The 19420-nt window shown below is 40.7% G+C and overlaps 1 protein-coding gene across 4 annotated transcripts in view; it reads right to left on the bottom strand.

Annotated features, from left to right (window-relative positions):
- foxp1b (forkhead box P1b) overlaps window positions 1-18062 on the bottom strand; it is a 141643-nt gene extending 123581 nt beyond the window's left edge. For all 4 annotated transcript variants that reach the window (XM_083668297.1, XM_083668302.1, XM_083668301.1 and 1 more), the window contains exons 1-2: window positions 17987-18062; window positions 3062-3166 (exon numbers count right to left, since the gene is read on the bottom strand). The gene's annotated coding sequence lies outside the window, so the exon portion shown is untranslated. The remainder of the gene's footprint in view (window positions 1-3061; window positions 3167-17986) is intronic.
- Between the last annotated feature and the right edge of the window lie 1358 nt (window positions 18063-19420).

Raw genomic sequence — 19420 nt, 5'->3', positions numbered from 1 at the left:
CCATAGGAATAATACCTTGCAGGAAAACACACAGATTGAATGACGCATATAAACCCAGCCATTTAGCACCATCTGGATCCATAGCCTAGTATTTTGACATCCTATCAGGAATGCGTTGAGCGGCGATTAAGCCAGGTTACTGATCTGATGAGCCCCCCTCTCTACAGAAGCAGCAGCATTAAGTGTGCCGTATGTTGAGCTGCTGTTAAATGTGGGTTAAATTCTGCCACCCTGGTCAGGCGGCTACAGGCGCACAGCGCGTTCAGCCCTTGCCTGCAGAACAGACTCACTGGGCAGACACATTACTTAAAGGGCAATGTCTCACTGAGCACGCCTCTACCCGCCCAAGGGGGGTGGTTGTGGTGTGTGTGTGTGGGGGGGGGGGGACTCCTATGACCAGAGGATCCTTAGTTGTTGTTCATTTCCTTCTCAGAGACAAAATAAGCACACAAAGGCCAAAATGTGCTATTCCCTGGCCTTCAACCATATCACATTACTTTTCCGCACAAGTGGCTAACCACAGATAATTATACAATTAAAACAATTTCCAGCGTCTATCTGTCAAACTGATCTAATTTGCCATTAGAATGACAGTAGAGCATTGAGGCCTCTCTCCCTTTCTCCTGAGAGGAACCCCTCTCCTCTCTATCACACGGCTCGGCAAAACCATCTGCAACAGAGGAAAACACGAACCGAGCTGAGAGGAATCAGGGTCTGTTTATTTAGCAGGATGTTAGTGAATAAAGCAAGAGCCAATGGCATTCATTATGACCCATCGTTTTCATAGGGCGACAAGGAAATGGAGAGGTTCAGCTGACTGTTGGTTCAAATTAACCCCCAGTTGCAGAGAGAAAATGGGTCTGGTGACCTTACTATTTTCTAAGACAATACTCCCTTCCATTTGTATTGACATAAATTATTCATTATGGCAAAACACATTAACAGAAAAACTGAAGTTCAAACCCAAAGGAGCCAGTGTCACTGTACGATAAATCTAATTAAAATCAGGTTCATACATAATGGTTACCTCTAAGACTAAAACAGCAACTATTGTGACTTTGAGCACAATATTATAAAATACTTGGCAAATTACAGACACAATCCCTTTTAAAGGCCTGTCCATATTTTCCTTCCACATGAGCAGCACCTGATCCAGAGAGTATGGAGTGTGCAGCCTGTGAGTATGGAGTGTGCAGCCTGTGTTATGGTGTAAATATGGAGTGTGCGGTCTGTATCATGGTGTGAGTATGGAGTGTGCAGCCTGTATCATGGTGTGAGTATGGAGTGAACTCCCTCTGATTGTGCAGATTGAGCCCTGCCCTCCTGGCCACAGCCACGGCCATTGGGTGGGAGGAGGCTCAGATGACCCCTGACCTGGAAATCCTGCCTCTCAGTCCACCCACTGAGGACAAGGAACACAGATAGGAATTCACTTTCAAAAAGCTCAAGGGAAATCTGTATGACTGTATGTGTTTGGCTCAGGCATCATATGAATCATTTTAATGTTTATGAGCAATCCTGATGAGAACGCATATCCATTAGGTATCAGCTTGGTCATTGAGCGGGCCAGTGGTATTAGCCATGAGCAAGTGCACCATCAGCAGTCAGAGAAAACAGCCTTTTAAGGCAGCGATCCACTGACTCGAGCCATTGGCCACAAAGCCCACAAATGAGGCGTTAAGTGTAGTGGTACATCAGCAATGGGGCAGGGAGATGTGACCTCCTCTCAACCATACATGTGTCTGCTCTCTCTATACACTCCTCCATAAACCAGTCTCTCTCTCTCTCTCTCTATCTCTCTCTCCCTCCCTCCCTCCCTCCCTCTTTCCCACTCTCCCCTTTCCATACTCCATTTCACATTTGTATCAAAACATGCTGAACGGGGCCACAATGCTCTGCTACAAAATAACAACTGTCACCTTCAGCAGAATTCATTAAACCAATGTTAATGTTGTCTTCCTCTAATGTAATTTCTATAATTGAAATTTAATTCTCTGACAATATTTGGGGAGATTTTTAATTGACGTTTACTGTAATTAATTGCCGGGTAGAGCCGAGGCCAGCGTGGAGAAGTAAAAAAAACACAACCTGACACTGAGATTGGGAGAGAGAGGGGTAGCGTTAGTGGTGTTAGAGGGGCATGCTGGGACGGTTTCATCATCATGGCCACCCCCCGCCACTTCCCCCCCTGCTGACGGGACTGGGCGGGAGGGAGGCGATAGACTCTTCTTCACAGTCGGAGATTTAATTGCACACAGATTCCATTACCTCCGCACAAATGTCACGTTCACTTCTGATCAGGGGCAAGGCAGGCACTGGCAGCATGGTTGGCAAGCAGCCAGACTACAGTGCAGAAAGTATTCAGCCAATCAGAGCACCCACGACAGACAGGGGAGAGGGACAGGGAGACTAGAGCATGCCAAAGATATTAAAAACAAAGGACTGTCACACACAAAGCAGCGACACTACTACCATGGATGTACAGTAGGTGTCGATCAGGTGGAAGGTAATGTATGCATACTTTTTTGTCATGTGCTGATATTCTACAGAAGTTTGTTTTCATTCATACTTTAGAAAATAAATTCTGAACAAGCCATAACAAGGCCCCCTGAGACCTACATATAAACATACTTAAACATTTAAATAATAATAATAATAATACCATTCACATTTAAAGTAATAGACAGTTATGTTTTCTGCCAAGCATGAATGTCTTTGAATCCACAAATTAGCATAAAAAGGTTCAATATCATAGACTTCTACATACTCACACATACTACTGTAATGATATTTGTTGTTTCACAGTAATTCAAAGAAATGCAATTTGGTGAAACAGAAATAAAAAACATTTCATTAATTGTTGAAAGTGCATGAACAATTTACAATTGATGAAAAGACCTTAGAGTAAATCTATTGGGATTTAGTTCAACCTAATTATGGTAAGATGCAAATTAGCCTAATAAATTCAATCTCACTGTGTTCCAGACTGCCAGTTCACAGAGAGACAGAACACATACACAATGAAAATGACTTCAAGGGTACAGTGAAGATGTTCACATACCACGTTCACTTGTGTAGGAAATATTGGCATTCCATTCTTCCAATGAAAATTCAGCTCAGCGTCTTTGTGGGCTGGACCATCAGGAGTTTCACAGATGACACTTATCTTTGGTATGAAAGAGAGACAAAAGAGAGGGATGGGGAGAGGTGAGGTTATTACAAACAGGAAGTGAAAAGGTGGGGAAAGTACAGATAGTTAACTTAACCCACACAAACAGGAATTACATAATGAGAGGGAAAAATAAACGTGATCAACTCCAACCACAAGTATTTGACATGAGTGGTGACACATTGATTCCTGTTGTCATCTTTTGACCCAAATACATATAGTCATCTCACTGTTCTCATCTACAAGACATATCAATATGAATGAATGATATGCAGGACAAATCTAAAATAATAGATTTGAATAATACTGTTACTGTAATAGATAGAATAACAGTATTTGCAACCACATAACCTTAATTGTATTCCCCTGAACTCTGCATGTTCCCAGTGACACACTGACCTACAAGCCCTGTCTGAGTACAAAATCAGCATTTTGCAAAACATTCATAATGGAAAATGACATTTGTGAATTTGGCCATGATAATTTCATGTATTGAACAATATGTATAATTGGACATATTTGGAACTAATACCAGATGTTTTCTTTATTCAAATACCTGTTGCTATGCACATTAGAGGAAGACAACCAATGAAATGCTGATGCTGATGACTTCCACATGTGGCTCATACATTGATTTAGAAAGAAAGTAGAAAAATGAACAGTTAGTAGCTCTGTGACATGCTATACATATAATATATGGGTATATTGTGCGAGTGTTTGTGTGCGTGCTTGTGCCTATTATGCCTATATGTGTGTATGGCATGAGCATATAATGTGGCTTTGTCTCTCCACCAGCAGAGCAGGGAGATCCAGCCACATTAACTGGCCTAGTCTGTGAGAGAGAGTGTGTTAAAAAGACCACATCTATAACTCTGCCTCTGTGTAGTAGTGTAGGCCCCAAACCAGACACAACAAACCACAGGCCCGCCATCCCAACTCCTCATAATTCATGAGCATGGAATTCAGCTAACCCCATTAACGCGGCGTTGTTTCCACAGCCAGTCCACATTCCTGGGCCCGCCATCAACCTCTGAACAGCCCCAGATAAGACCCCTCTGATTACCAGCCTGCATGCCTGTCATTACTCCAAAAAATATGTTGATCCCAACAGACGGCTTCACCCCTGTGAATTTATGGCCACACCATTGTGGCTCCACTTTGCTCAAAGGAGCATTGCTCAGAAAGACCCCTCTAACTTCGAGACCCCTCACAGAAGGCACTCAACAGCTATTGAGAGAAGATTTGGGAACCGCCATGCAGAATTTACTAGGGTTTTATAATATGTTCTAATTGATAAGAGAATTCAAAAGAGATTGGATTTATGTGTAGCGGAGACACTACTTTTATTTTCTTAGCAAATTAGCAGCCAGTAGATTTAAAGTGGTGGTTGCATTTTATAGATGTGCTTTCCATCCATAAAAATACAACCTAAAATAAACAACCTCACTGTAAGATACATCTACAAATAACAGCACCATAAAGACCAAAGAAATACTATCCTACACTTGTGGGCTTTCACATACCAGCTGCTCAGCACACAACACCCTTCAACTTGGGAAACATGTGGTTTTAATCCCTCCTTTTCACACAAATTACAATACTTGTCAGTTTCAAAAAGAAACCCTGTAACCAGCCACTTTAAAGTAGTTTGTTAATTGCCACTTATTTGTGTGTGCTTCCAGGCGATCTGACATGAAACTGGTGTAGCTGTCCCTCTGTGTTGAGAGTAGCATTAAGATAAGGTCTTTGTTCTACCAAGGTCCAAGTAACATCAGGTAGGCTAGGAAGGAGGACCCACTCTCCCTGCATGTTCAACACACAGGTCAAAAAGCCAAGAAGGACATCAAACCGCATAAAAACAAGGGACAGAAAAACAAATATAGCCTAGATATAATTTTCCTACTCTACACAAAAATGTTTGATGGAATCCTATATCTGAAACAGTGCTTGCCTCAGAGGACCGGCCAACCCACTCAACATGAGCCAGTGGAGTCATCAGGTAGCACAGCTTGGTGTGACTGTTGTAGAGAACATAGGCACTGTATCGGATCAATGGCTTGACCCATTAAGTCACACCACTCCTAGTACCTCATCTAATAAGAGCCGGTCTCCCTGTGCACCCCTAGCTGACCCATGCTGCTGGGGACAATTATAAGAGAGTGGTCTTTCAGCGCCAACGCCCACTTGACCCGGCAGCGCAAAGGCAAGGAGGAGATCCACATGATTTAAACTCCTCCCTAAGACGTGCTGACAAGGTTAGAGGGTCAACGCAGACATTAACAGGTCAGTGTGTGGCCCACTTGGGAACAATTACTCCCAGTCACAGCTAAGTGGACACTTGATTGAACACGACGGAGGCAGGACACACTTCCCACAGATAACAATCCCCAGAGCCATTTAGGATAAAAAGCCCTTGTGATACAGCCTTTATGGGCAAAATTCATCTTCCTTTTCCCTTTTAAAAGAATGTGAGAGTGTGATAGAGAGCCATTCTCTGGAGGAGATGAATCTCGGAGCATTACCATTTTCTACCAATGCTAATAGCAGCTTATGACACACAGACAATTACAAGGTGAGGAAAGGCGAAAAAATTAAACAATGGAGAGAGCTCCAAAGATTGTTAATTTCATTAACGAGCAGTGGATAACAAGCATGGAAATGTGTATTTCTTGCTTTTTGTTTCAGAAATCTGTTTACTCATCTTATCATGACATACGCCTTCTATTATGAGTTGACGTGTAACTAAAAGCAGAGAAATAAAGAAATAAACACTAATCAATGGAAGAAACTGTTAAGAAAAAAACCTGACTGCTTGGTTAGGGCAAAAGAAGACAGATGTTCAGTCTCACTTCATGGGTTTTTGGAGTTTTCTAATCAGATCTGCTGTTGTTGCATTGTCTTGTTTTTTACCATTCAACCTTTAACCTCCTGACAGTTTGACCCTCCTCCCACCACAATGAGTAAAACTATGCTCAGTACATCTGGTGTCTTATCCATACACAGTAACAAACCAAGATCTGTACACATTAATGTCACAACTCAACAACAAATAGTTTATGCATTTCATCATATTGTGTGGGCTTAACATCTCAAAAAAAATAAACAGATGTGTAGGCCTACATCTTGCAAAACTGCCAGTGGTAATGAACATCTCCATGTGAAGCGGTCACTCTTGTTTGTGTCTTTTCATACACAAGCATGGCTTATCGATCTGCAAACACATTTTCCCAATTTGCATAAGCCGTGTGTTGGTTGATGTATTGTTTTTTTGTGTGCATTGTTTATCTATTTCTCTCTCTCAGAAAATCAGTTCCACATTGTCCTTCCTCTGCAGCACGCTAAAGCGGCAGCTGTTGGCTGTTAGTGGCTGCAGACGACACAGTTCACCACTTCTCCAGGAGGAGAAATCGAGACTGAGAGAGCACCACAGCTGCAGCTGATGAGAGCGGGTGTAAAAGTGTGGCAGACAGAGAGAGGAGGAGATGGAGGATGAGGGGGGGGGGAGAGACAGAGAGAGAGTGAAAGAAAGAGAGCCCAGGCATTGTCTTCCACATTCACGTTCCAAAAATAGATAAGACTTTTCTATTTTTTCTAAAGAAGAGGGTAGAAAAATCACTTTATCCAAGAGCCCGGCGGACTATCCCATTACAGGCCGATGCTCATCTCAGACACTTCCCCTCTCCACTCTGAGGAACCAGGAAGCTCGGCTTTAGCACAGAGGAAACGAGCTGCGGAGGAGGATGTCTCCTCTCTATCTCACTCTCCAGCTCTCCTCATTAACTGGGCTCCTTTCCAATTCATTTAGGACCCCTGAGATACAACCTTCCCCCAGAATTTACCGAAATGACACAACATTAGCAGATTTGCATATGCAAAGCGCAGAAGCAACAGGCTCTCCTGCTCAATTGACCTATTGGTTGTTGTGGCAGCAGAGTTATTCCCCGGGACGATTTTGTAACCAAGTGGGCGTCATGTGAATACCATCTGGGTACCACTTATTTAAAGCTGGCAGAAGTCCCGTGGCAGCCAGCCTGGCAATGAGGAGGAAGGGAATAAATTGCATCATTTACTTAACATCCATTTGCCATCGTGCCTGTTAAAAACCCATGACTAAATAATTTGGTTATTTCGACTGCCAGTTACCGCTGTCAGCCAAATTGCGCTGTACATGCGACAAACAGTGCAACTGTCAAAGGGCTGATAAAGGAGGTATCGAGATGTTAACCACATGAAATCACATTTACCCCAAGTATATTAACAGCCCTCAATCCATTTACACCAAAGAAATCTCACAGCGCGTTCTGTACAGCACACCACCTATAAACAGACAATAAACACATTGTAATTATAATGCCAACTCTTTAATTACGAGTGCCATTTGGGGACGGTCGAACTCACTAATTGTCTGAGTGATGTGAATGGATTCGGGGAGGCACATAAGGAGATCAAGCCTCGGGCCCAAAGAGAACCATATTCCCTACTCTCCTAGCGAGTTAGGAAGCATACAATTCAATTGGCATGGTTCCAACAGAGAAGAATCCAAACAACCAATATCAGGGGGACAAACTCCAAGCAAATCATTTACATTAGCAAAACTATAAAACTCCAAACACATCTCAAGGTTTCACAGTCGAGCTGAAACGAGAGCCTCGAAGCTAGAAACTTAAGCATATTCATGTTACCTGGTTGATATCTAAATGAATAATGGCTAATCCAGAGATTCATTAAGATTTCATGAGAGTAACATCTCAGAATGATTTACACATTTGGGTTTGGAGGTTTAGGCTAACACAAACATTAAAATTAGTACAGTGTGTGAATAGCGAAAAAGCCAGTCCTCTTCATAATGGTTAAATTGTCCACAGTGTTGCCTACCAACACTTAGCTATTGTCCTGTGGAATATTGTACTTGATGACTTAAGAGGTATGTTGCCTTACATGCCATAAATAGAACTTTATTGGACCTAACCAAACATAAATAATCTCCATAACTAGGGAGGACAAAAGATACTTTGTGTCGTCAGTATTCTGCAGAACATACATGGGCAGGAAAGGAGGATATCAATGATAATGTTATATCAATGGCCCATGAATGGACAAGCTGTACATATCTGGAGTGATACACCAAACAACTACAGTCATGTTAGCCTGGCAATGACAAAATGTCTTCTTCAGTGTCTACATGTTGTTTAATGGCACAATGAGGTTTGCTCCAATGAGAACATACAAGTTGACTTCCAATGGCATGATCTCACAAGGTGGAAAACAACAGTCACTGTCAACATGACGGGAGGGTGTGTTCTCCTAATCATTGAAGGGTGGAGACCAAACAAACATAAACACCATAAATGTTTTGGCCACAAGGTATGAAATTATACAGTTGCGAAGCAGGTTCTCACTGTCAATCAAATCAAGAGTTCATCTACATGTTCTCAGCCTCTGCTCAACTCCACTTTGAAAAATGAATGCAAACAAAACACTAAAATTCCCTCATCCCCACATTTTCAATTAACCTGTGCATGTGAGGTTCATCTGCCACCTTTTTGTGTCCCACCAGGTCTTTTATGTGAACACTACAGAGAGAAGAGAGCATGAGAGATAGGGAGAAATATCGTGAGGAGTACTAATCTATCATCAATCTCTCATATTCTAATGCAGCCATTATACTCTAAAAAGAGGCTACTCCTCTATCCATTTTATGAGGCATTTACAAAAAAGATGACACTGCAAGAGGGTGATTAAAATTCTTTGTATTAGGCTTTTCAATCATCACTTACAATTGTGTATAAAGTACACAGAAACGCACTCAAAACCCCAATCCAGCTCTACTCTATAATATTAAGTGAAAAGATTGATTTACTCATTTCTAACTATAGGCTGGATTTAAATTGAGAAATTGATTTGTCAACACGTTAAAAGCGTGTACATCATGCTCTCATTCACAACACGAAAATGCTTTTAAAATAATATCCAATAAATCACAACGCTTATTTCTCAAAGCACAACAAATACATTTTAAACTTCACTGTACTGTTGTAAAACATCTCTAACTTAACAAAGGTAGTAAACATTATGGTAATACTCCACATTCACCCAGTGAGCTTGAAGCTCTGCAACTAGTAACACATGCATTGACTTTAGTGCTTTGATGCCACTTGTCAGTGTCACTTATTCAAAAACAAGGAGGCTGTGCTCTTGGTCCAGCTCACAGTGTAGAAACTTGCAGGGATGAGATGGATTTCTATATCAGGTTAACAGCTCACTCATGATCTCATAGAAGAATGAAACATATCAAATATTACCTCATCAAATGAATGAGAATGGGGTAAATAATTAGATTATTTGTCTCTGAGAGCACTTATTGACAAGAGGTTGTCACAGTTAAGCACTTTCTAAAGTGCTGCCTATGAACAGTATCAAGTACATGTGTAAGTAAAGATTACTTATTTGTAGCATGAGTGCTCAACCTCCTACCACAGACCGTATTAGACATAAAAACATAATGATAACGTGTGTCTGCATCCGAGGACCAAAACATATAGTCAGCTAAATGTCTACTTCAACAAATAACTCCACCTGGGCAAATCTATTGACCAAACTGATAAACAAAAAATAGCACCTGAGAAAATAACCTTCTCCATCTGAGTGGTTGGGGAATGAAGCCCCACCCTGTTTACAACACTGAGAACAAAAACAAACTCCCTCCAAGGAGCCAGGGCAAATACAAGTCACACGCTCCAACCAACACAGGCAAACAACAACAATGTCAGAAGATCTACTGGGAGACTGGGCTATCAAACAACACCAGCACTCGCACAAATAAGGTGTATGTGTACGTGTGTGTGTGTGTGTGTGTGTGTGTGTCTGTGTGTCTGTGTGTCTGTGTGTCTGTGGGTGGGTGTGTGTGTGTGTGTGTGTGTGTGTGTGAGAGAGAGTAATAGAGAGAGAGATAGAAAGAAAGTGAGAGAAGAGAGAGAAAACATGCAAAATAATAGCCCCAATCTCAGGTCATCTGAATAATCAAGGTCGGGGAAGGCACCATCACCATCTACGATACGTAGGAAAAACCACAGCAGTATGACTTCATTTATGTAAAGCCTGTACTTTCTGTGTACTCATCCTCAATATTCAAGGGACCCTGAATGTAGAAGTCATGAATCTAGGTTAATAAAGCCATTATAGGCAACGATACAGTGTCATTATGAGAGACTCATGACAAATCCACAAGGCCCTGCACAATCACCAGCCTTTTACTATGCCTAGTTAGGAGTGAGCTGGAAACCTACTGCTGTTACTTTTTAGGTCAATCTTCCCACAAAGGCAGGCCTTCAAGTGCAGGCTGCAATTTGAACAAGGTAACTGTTGACTTGTCGATCAATCAAATCAAGCAGGCTAAACTTTAAGGTAACATCCTCAGTAGAGCACAGGGAAACTGTAACAATGTAAAGTAAAATACATATTTCAAAATGGCCCAGGTAAATGGTACCATTGTCAGGACCAATTATCTATTCTCTACACTCCCTTTAGTTGTGCAAGAGGCTGTGTGGTTGTAATAGTGACCTCCAGACTTTCATCTGTGCTGAAGGTGAGTGGTCCTCTCCGGGAGCAATGCATCTCAGATAATTACTGCTTCCCCATTACCACCCAGCTGGTAAATACATATCAAATAAACAAGCAACTGACAGTCAATTAAGAGCAGGCTTTTAAAATCAGGGTTCAAAAACATGTTTTATGTAGAAAGATCTAATACAGAGCACTAGAAAAAAGGACATTCAACTTCAAAGACAATTTACATCCGTTTAGTTTACTTTTATTTTTTAGTATGTCAATTTGCAAAATCATTAAAATACATGCGCTTACCAGGTAATTAATATGCACCTCTAATTAAAGGTGTTTTAATTGTGAACACTATGCGAGAGAAACATGAGAATAGTGTTGTTCCATCTAAAAGTAGTTAAAATAAAACATGTCCTCTTCTTGAGAGAGAGAGCAAAGGAAGAACGTTGTTTTAATTCAAAGGCAGAGAGAAGGACTGCATTAACAACCTGTCAACAACATTTGCATTGCTGCTCTCCTCGTCTTCGCTGCTCTCCCCTGTCTCTCCTCAAGCCCACAGTGCTGCCTGCTCAGATCTGAGTACTCTGATGGCTTATCACATAGTGAGCGGCAGGGCTAAGCTAGAGTGATGCACCCAAAAACATGATCAAAGGACAGCAACTTTCCGCCCAGCGCTGGTGATGGAAGAGCCGGCCCTGCCATGATGTTATGTTTCTTGTCAGGGTAAGGCTGCCAACTGAGAACACAGCAAAGACACCACAGAGGTGCTCTCTGGGGCATAATGCACAGGCATTGAGATACTAAACCAGTGTTTTGGTATTCTGAGAGGGTATTGCTGCTACGTAAGTATTGATGTAGCTAATTCTAACTGGCAATTGGCAGATTCCCAGAGTTGAGGGGCATCAGGAAGGACTGAGGTAAAAGGCTGTTACAGACTCACACACACACCACATCTCAAAATGAAAGTAGAATCTTATTATAAAGTACAGTGCAAAAGTGAAAAGTTGAGGTGATTGCAATCATCAAGGTGATAGCAATTCTTGGCAGATTCAATTCTTGAACTGAAGACCAAGGCAAGACATCTTCTACACACACACACACATGCACGCATACACAGGACAGCTGAGAGAAACAGGTGTAGAGGTCTCATCTGGCAGCTGAACACAGATTGTAGCATATGGTTGGGCCCCTGATGTCTGCCAAAAACTGTTTGTTGCTTATCTGCAACACACCCATAAGGGAACACTGAAACCTCCAAGCTATACTATTTCCTAAAGGAGTTCAGAGTTTCAGTCAATAGCAAATTCTAACATTGACAAATATGTGGAAGAGAAAGTTGCACTATATCAAAAATTAATGCTGTCAGGGTGTCTTTTTCAAAACTGCCCATCCATCTCAACTAGTTCAGAGATTCCATAAACTCTAACAGCCCACATGGTAACAAGAACAAGTCAATATAGTCCAGCAACTGTGAAACTTGAACAGAAACACAAGGCTGTTCAAAACATAAAGTCATTGAGAAGGAGAAACCAAGAAACCAAGGCTTACCCCATAGCAGGGCATAGAAGAGCCCTCGCCAGCCCATAAGTGGGTGGTGAGATCGTGAAAAGGTAAAAGTTGCCACAAAAGAAAAATGAAAAGTGTTACAAGGTAATTCCACTGCATTCTTAAATGACATTGAATACTTGAGGTTTTATGAATGCATATCACCACACGTGAATACCACAACTATGCGAAACACACAGGAGAGTAACACCATGGAAAAGAACATTACTTAAACATCAACAGTCATCAATGAGAAATGTAATGAATGTTTCTCAGGGTGGCCACCTTCCAAGATTTCAAACATCATGTCCTTAGAAAGTCTCATCACTAAGAGCAGTGCTGGTAGTCAGTGGCCTGTAGGGGATCATTCCCTCCACCCTTATGACTCCTGACTGCGGACCCCTGGATCAGCAAGAGACCCATCCTATGGTCTGATCCCACCTCAGCTGTCAACCCCACAGCTGGCAGAAAGGGATCTGTGACAACCTGGCCAATTCAGCATCTAATCTGACCCCTAATTCAATCAGGCTGGCTCTGCAGCCTAGGGGTAGGACATTGAAGATGATATGTTGACCCAAGCTATAGAGTGGCACATCTCCACTGTGGCTTCAATATACAGTACAACCACAAGAGGGGAACTTTGGAACCATCCCTAGCCATGAGTATCTATCCAAGGCTGTACTCACTATAACAGGCATTGTTTCCACATTCTAGACTTCACACACGATGAAAGTCCATTAGCCACAAACTGCAGAATGTAAACAAAACTGTAGACATTTGTCATTTTTGGAGAGACAAGCATTACCGCTATGATTAACTGTCTCCAGTTATGTTTACATTCTGCAGTTTGTGACGTATGGACTTTCATAGCGTATACCTTTGATGACAAAGGGCCAAACCATCAAACAAAGTAAATCTTACAGTACACAAAATATTTCTCACATTTCAGAAGTTCATGTACATAGATTGACCAGTGCAAAATGTGTGAAAAAGCAATTGTATCTTGATGAGTGAAAATGTGCACGTATTTGCTTTCTCTATGAGTGCATCATGCCTTCAAGTGAGATTTCAGTCAGTCACTATGCTCTTCACTCCTACACACATGCAAAGTTTCTACATCTCCATGCAAACCAACATTAAACTACACAGTTAGATTTGCAACTGTAGACACATTAAACTACAACACTCATCCACTGCTCTTTTATTACAAGCCTTCGATTTTAGAATCAAAGTGAAGGGATTTTCTGTCTGTTTTGCAATGGAGACAAGAGAAAACATTTCTCAGGTGGGCAATCACAAAAATATAAAAAATCGATAATCAATTGAATATGATTCCCTTAAACGTATTGCAATGAAAATCAATTACTTAATAATTTGTGGAAATACCAATACATCTGGCCCCATACAATGTCCCTCCTAAAAAGACAGATTTCACATTCTAATATAATACCTAAAATGGAAGAAAATACTGTACAAAATCAAAATGAGATACATCTGATAATAAAATATCTTTTTTATACAACAATAATAAATTCATTTGAAAATAATTAATTGACAGTAATTGCATACTTCCTATCTTCTCCTGTTGCCTCTGACATTTGGTCACCCTCCCTCCCTTTATTGAGGATAGATGACAGAGGAAGACAGTAATTAATGGTTGAATGAGTTAATGGCCGTCCTGAGCGTGTGCAGTCTCCATGGAGATGGAGGAGCCGCTCAGTGCTCACCTGAGGCCGTCCACTCCTTGACCAATGGCCTGCCTCCCTGGCATGGGGAGCACAGTGTGCCAGGGCACGGCAGAGACAGAGCAGCTGCCTGGGCACACCACAGGGGGTGGGACACACTAACCTTTACCCTGCAAATATTGTTCTGCTTTCCTTTGTTATCCATTCCATTCTAATGCACTTAATGCCTAGTAATAAATACTAGGGCTGCAACTAACAATTATTTTGTTATCGATTAACCTGTAGATTATGTTATCGATTAATTGATTAGTCTGAACGATTAATTTGCACACAAAAACATGCTTTTGAATGCAATGATATTGACACATACCTTTTCCAAATGCATTAAAGTGTGGGTAGTTGTAATGCCATAATTCAGTGGTCACATACTTTATTTTATATTGAAATTGTATCTATTGATAATAAGACATAGTTCATCATGACACAATCAATTGATTAATGCCTGTAAATGTTGTGGAGTGTAAATGCCTACAATACAGGGAAGGGTGAGTACATGCAATTATCCATGTCTTCCTTCTTTTTATTAATTTGCTTTCTTGTACTTTATTGTCTTATAAGAAGAGAACACACATCAGTCAGCAGTTTTTGCCAAACCAAATTGATGATCAATTGGAGGTGCTGCACTTTCGGATAGCGTTGAAACACGCAGATTACAGATTACTTGAGGATGTGTGTAGGATGAATTTTGCTAAACTGTGCACTGTGCAAATAGCTATTGTTTACTGTTTACTATACAGAGTATGAGACCTCTGAACATAGATGCGTTACATAGCTAGATTACAGAAATGTTTGGGGGGAAAAAACAGCAATAATTTTACAGGACAACTTCACTAGTCACAGAAGCATACACCATGATTGAATGGAGCACTTTTGCGTTAATTAAAACTTAGCAATAGCTGCTTAGCTACATTATCTGCCAGCTAGCATCAACACTTCTGAGGTCTGAGCTTTCTGGAGGAACCTACTCAGCACAGACAACAGGGTTTGCCTCCGCCGTCTTCACATCAGAACTACACATACAACTTGTTGTCCTCCCTTGGGGGAAGGGAATAATCAAGTGTTGTATTTTGAATTGGTAGGGAGGGCGGGGGGGGGACTGTGATGAAAGATGGACCAGAACCAGTGATATGTTGTTCAACTAAAAGGCATCGCAATTTATATATATATATATATATAATGTCGATCATAATTATACAAATCGACAAATTTACATAATCGACTAATCATTAGTAATAAATACTGATCCCTAATAAATACTGTGCTGTAGTCACTCATAAACTCTATACATACTGTATGATCCTTTCCTGCTCAAAATTAACATACATTGTTTTCTTACTTGGTGTGAAATTTGACATAATCATGCCACCATCTTACTAAGGCAAGCTGATTACATTGTAATGCATCAAGTTATACAAAAATGCTGAATTCAAAATCAAGTACAGAATGATGAAGGCAAATACCCTCAAAACCAGTAGGCTACCACACTGCAAAATGTGCGCAGTTTAAAACCTCATTCCCACATCAGGACAAAAATAACTCTTCTTATCGTTCAGCTGCTAGAGAGGGTGCACAGTCAGTTTACAGGCTCTTTGTACCCAGCACTGGGTATTTCAGTGTGTGTTCACAAATACTGAGCCCTCAGATGAAAGAGCAAGCTAGTCCACTTGGGGATGGGAGTCCTCAGACTGCATGCATGAGTGACTGATTACCTTCTCACCAATTTAGCTTCAACTCTCAACACAGAAGAGTCCAAATACAAGCATGGGTTCTGAAGAGGCCAAACTGGAATTAAGGACTTTTGAAATAACAAAAAAGTACATTAAAGATTGGATAGCAATTCAAGGAGGCTAGGTAATAACACTGCATGAAACTACACTGTCTCATTTTTTTCAACTTGAATTTTTCTGTTGCAGTAGGGGGCAGAGAAAGTACAGCCTTGTTTTTTAAATTTCTTATCTAAGATTAAGGGGTGAGGTTTCTATATAAGACCTCTCTGGTCTTCCGCACTCATTTTTGTACAAATGTATAATTTTGATTTCGCATTGCCAACCTGCTCTTTCTTGTGTGCTAAATTAAAAAATAAAACAATATATTGTAGTTGAGGGGACAGTGGTAGTTAGTTACTGTCATGCTTGCCATGGGTTGAAGAATCAGCAGGAGGAGAAAGGCTAGGGCTTTCTAAGCACTGACTGTGTTAAACGGCGGGGCTGGAAAGTTGCAAAGAAAGTTCACCCTGTGCTTTTAAACCTGGGTCAGCATTTGCGAAGGTCCATTTCTGCATAAGTGAGCACACAAACCCCAGTGCCTGTTCAAATAGTCTGCAGCTCTCTCTCTCAGGCAGCTCATGACAACAGCCCAGCAGCAGCACTGTTTGATCTCCAATGTTTTCCTTAATCTGGGTTGTCAAGGTTCGCTTGTTGGAGGCTGTTTACTTTACTTCTCCTACAAAAAGTGTTTTTTCCCTCAGACAATGACTAATCCAAAGACCAAGGATGAGGGAGCTCTGCCAGCGATAGATGTTAAAGCTGCAGTTGCCTTTTATTTTTTAGATGGTTTTAGTGTCGATGGTGCCAGCTGCAGATTCAGTTTGGGTTTTCTCTTTTTTGTGAAGAAATTAATTGTTAGCTCTTAGATGTGTGCTTGTGGTGTTCCCTCTTAGTAAACAACCATTGCCGATATACAATTCTAAAATAATGCCATACAAGTTTGCAAGTGAAAGTCTCAAACATAATTTGCAATGTAATGATCCATGTGCATAGTAATTCATATACTATGATTATATTAAGTAAATATCTATAACTAAACATTAGGCTATAATGCAAAAACACGTGTTAATTTTCTCTGCATTACTTTATAAGGCCTACTTATAAAAACATCAAGACATCAGGCAAGGTCAACATACTACAGTTTGATATGGTATTTGTTGTACAGCCTTATAGAAAGTATATTATTTATGTTATTGATTCATTTAACTTCATTCACTAAATTGCACCGTGCCATGAAGCGGTGGGCCTATTATTATCCTGCCCCTGGAAAGGTAATGAATGCCTGCATGTGATCCACAACAAGAGCATCAACATTTACAACATTGAGCCCCCAAGTTAGTTACTAGTCAACAAAGTGGGATAATAATAACTGCCGCCGGATATGCTAAAACTAAAGCTCAAATTAAAAGTCAGGAATCAAATCTGTCCTCACGTTCAAAACAAGGAGTTTCCTGAAAACGTTATCAACTTTCAATACAGTAGTCTGATGGTGTTAATGACGTTATGCATGTTCGATCATGGCACAGAGATGCAAGCGCAACAATATCAAATTCTACTTTCTGTCAATGCACATGCTATTGAACTGTCAAAAAAAATAAAAACGACATCAACTACCTTAATGAATAACACTGTGACAAATCACAAATAAATGCTTTTGAGTCACATCTATGCTTTCTACAGTCCGCCCAGCAGAGTTTGAGGAAGGTAGGTGTAAGCACGTGGGGAAAAGCCCCTTATCCCTGATTTTGGTCCAAAGAAATCACAGCACTCAAACTTCCTCTCTCCATTCAGAAAGCTCATCTTGAGGTAGAAAGTTTAAGCACTGAGTTTACAAAGAGCATGATCTCTCAAAGTGCAACTTGTACTTCCGACTTGCTCTTGCGAGTGTTAAAGGGCATTTTTACCCGGGGACAGAATCATGAGAAAATAGAGAGCAACAAGCGAACTAACTTCCAGAAAAGTAGAGGATGAGGTGCCTATATCACTGACCCCTTTGAAAGACAATACAATGATGTATTCCTTAAAACAAGATATCAAACAGTAGTATCAGATCTCTGATAATAGTATAGGTGTTGTTTATTTGTTTATTTTGCCATAGAAACAATACTAAAAAACAGTGACAAACAAAGACAAACTCCATGTGTGCGAGCTGAAATAATAGAGGCAATATGTAACAAAAGAACATTATAACATGGTAAACTTACCGGAATCGACAATAGTAGGTGCACGCAGTAGACACAATTCTGTGCTAGAGATAATGAACTGTACACGCGATCTTGTGTACCAAGAAAGCATGCAACAATCACACTGTAAATACTAACAATATTACTCCGCTTGGGGGACTAACTTTGACTACGAGGAGAAATCTCTGCTGCATTCACGGAGAGCGCCGTTACAAGGAAAGGAATCTACAGTTTCACACCACCTTCTGTCTTGAATATGAGAGCGAGCTCCTTCTAATGTTATTACATTTTAATGCGCCTTGAAAGAAAAAGGAATCGCGGATTTGGATGTTGTTATTTTCTGATGTTCCAAGTCCGTGACGTCATATCCACCTGCTGGGTAAACAACATTCATTGCAGATCTTCACAGTATTTTGAAGTCATATTCATTGGCAGTTAATGCTAAAGCCTGTACTCATAATGTAACCAGTCTTTTGGTGGGGTATGTAATGCATTGGTTTGAGCAGAAACAGCCGACATCAGAGGATTGTCATAAAGTGAAAATGTCTAGCTGTAAGCCAGCTAATTACAGTTGAGGCAGAAGGAGCTTTCCTTTTCTTTTTTCTATACTTTGTCCAATGAAAAGATGGAGGTCTAGAGGTGAAAGTTCGGTAACAGGACAAACTAATGCATTAATGCAAAGAAACCAAAGAACCACAAGTTGACCATAGTCAGTCCTAACTTTGTAGTAAACTATGTTGTAGTTTCAAACCCTTTTAGAGATAGGCATATTGATAACAGCAGGTTTCCCACTGCATCAATGGACTGCACATCAAATTACACGTAGTCGTAGCCTAAGCTGTATTTCGTTCAATGATCACCATATTTACGTTCACTTACAGTAATTCCCCCACTTGATAAAGTGCATAACTTCAGCGTGGTCATCATTAGGCTATAATTCAGTTCTAAAGACCGATTCTCTCAAAATGCTTTGAATGACTCCTGCCGGTGAACAGTGACTTTTCCCTGAACAAGCCTTCTTTACTGTCACTAAGGGTATTAAGACATTATGACAGTAATTAAAATGTCTGTCATTTGCCCCAGCAGAAGAGAATTATCATGGGCCGGTTCAATAGTCCAGTTAACACTCGTCGAAAAGCAACATTAATTCAACCTCAAGAGAAAATATTTTAAGTCTCTTTGTCCTTGATCAAGGTCTGAAAAGCACAGTTCATTTCATTACAAACGACAGTAAATGTATCATGGCTGCGTCTAGGAGGAACAGTGCTGATGGCTTTTCTTGGACAAGACGTTTTCTTTGGTATAGAGCGCCACCCTCTGATAGAAACTGAACTGGTTCCCATCACAATGAAGTTGTCCTATCTATGTTAAGACTTGAAACACAAAAATAAATACAACTGATTTGGCTACTGCAGTGATGTTTACTGTTGTAAGGTTTGTAATTGTAATTGAATC

This window comes from Argentina silus (genome assembly GCF_951799395.1).
Source record: "Argentina silus genome assembly, chromosome: 4".
NCBI classification, from domain to species: Eukaryota; Metazoa; Chordata; class Actinopteri; order Argentiniformes; family Argentinidae; genus Argentina; species Argentina silus.
Note: the sequence above shows the minus strand (reverse complement) of the source record. Positions and strands in the feature narration are given on the sequence as shown.